Raw genomic sequence first — 2132 nt, 5'->3', positions numbered from 1 at the left:
TGGATGGCCTGGTTCACCAACAATTCAAATTAAAATGAAGCAGCCTAAGAATTAAGAGAATGAATTGATTTGACATTACTCTATTAAATCAATTTAGGCTACTATAAAAGTACTTGTAAAAGAATTATCAGTGTTTTATGGTTGCTAGAATTCTATGACCAGTATCTCTTGAGAAAATTGTAATATCCTCTATAACAATGTATAAGTCTGTGTGATATCCCAAATTCTGTTTCTGCCGCTTTCAACTTAGAGGCTGCAGACTTGCTTTCAGTGAAAATACACAGAATACAAAGCCTTCCCTGTATAGGATTCTGAAGGAATGCAGCTTTTAGATAAATAAGGGGTTTTGCTCTAGTCTACTTTATTTTAGCAGGGGTTCAGTAGGTTCAAAAGGTTTTCTGAAATATCTCTTTATATTCCTACTAAAAATGACTATACACTAAATCTAAACTATAAATTTAGTGGAGATGGTAGATTTCAATAATGTAGGGCACAAACTCAAATGTCAATAATGTCTAGGCAGGTAACGTGCATGATTAAATATCTCTTTTTAAATTATTTTTTGCCTCATTTGAAAATGGGTGAGAGAGCACTGCTCTTCAGTTCCTTTCAGGGGTTACCATGGAGAATGTAGGTCCAGTTTTCTCAGAGAGATATCTGAAGATATACTATAATTCCAGATTTTTAAATGTTGTCTAACAAAATGAAAGGATACATTTTATCAGATTTTTCTTTCCTTTGTTGCTGTTTTTCCTATGAGCTTTTCTAAAGCAAATCATCTTCCAGCCATGTAAATATGATGCTGGTTAATAAGACTTCATTGCAATGAATTGATGTTCCTATCAGTTTCAGCACTGGCATACCAGATATTGTTTTCCCTGTACTCCTTGCTCCCACCCTCCTGGTTGATACCTCGAACAATACAACCTCAAGAAATGACCATGTAGTCATTATACATAGAAGACTCATGAATAAACATATGCAAATATATCACTTAAGGCATGAATGGAAGGAAAAAGCAATTTACAAATAGATCATTTTCAAAGAGAATCTGAATTTCAAAATATTACTAGAAAACAAATATGGCAGGAAAAAAAAAAGAATTCCAGAGCTTAGACATGACAGATAATGTCATATCTCTCAAAGGTAAGCTCTTCTAGCAGAGGTTGGAGATTAATATATAGAAAGGATTATAAAAATATGCCAAAAAATTAAAGCAAGGTTTTCAGCATGGCATATAAGGGCCATGAGAATTCAGTTTCTTGGTAGCGAGAGGTGACAACGTGCTAGCAGCCCTTGCTTGTCCACTCTGGCCATGCTTGAGGAGCCCTTCCGCCCACTGCTGCACTGTGGGAGCCCCTCTCTGGGCTGGCCGAGGCCAGAGCAGGCTCTCTCTGCTTGCGGGGAGGTGTGGAGGGAGAGGTGTGGGCGGTAACCATGGCTGTGTGTGGTGCTCGTGGGCCAGCACGAGCTCCAGGTGGGCACAGGCTTGGTGGGCCCTGCACTCGGAGTGACTGGCCAGCGCTGCCACCCCCAGGCAGTGAGGAGCTTAACACCCAAACCAGCAGCTGCAGAGTGTGCGCCAGGTCCCCCAGCAGTGCCGGCCCACTCGCACCGCGCTCAAATTCTTGCCTGGCCTCAGCTGCCTCCCCAGGGTGCAGGGCTTGAGACCTGCAGCCCCCCATGCCCAAGCCTCCCCCAACACCCTCCTCCATGGACTCTCACGTGGCTCGAGCCTCCCCACTGGGCACCGCCCCCAGCTCAGGGGCACCAAGTCCCATCTACACCTAAGCCTGAGGAGTGTGGGCATGTGGCGCAGGACTGGTGGGCAGCTCCCCCCGTGTCTCCGGTGCAGGATCCACTAGGTGAAGCCAGCTGGGCTCCTGAGTTGGGTGGGGACTTGGAGAAATTTTGTGTTTAGCTGAAGGATTGTAAATGCACCAATCAGCACTCTGTGTCTAGCTTGGGATTTGTAGATGCACCAATCAGCACTCTGTATTGAGCTAATCTGGTGGGGACTTGGAGAACTTTTATGTCTAGCTAGAGGATTTTAAATGCACCAATCAGCACTCTATGTATAGCTCAGGGATTGTAAATGCACCAATCATCACGCTGTCAAAACAGACCAATCG

Source organism: Mandrillus leucophaeus, unplaced genomic scaffold (genome assembly GCF_000951045.1).
Source record: "Mandrillus leucophaeus isolate KB7577 unplaced genomic scaffold, Mleu.le_1.0 Scaffold823, whole genome shotgun sequence".
Lineage (NCBI taxonomy): Eukaryota > Metazoa > Chordata > Mammalia > Primates > Cercopithecidae > Mandrillus > Mandrillus leucophaeus.
Note: the sequence above shows the minus strand (reverse complement) of the source record.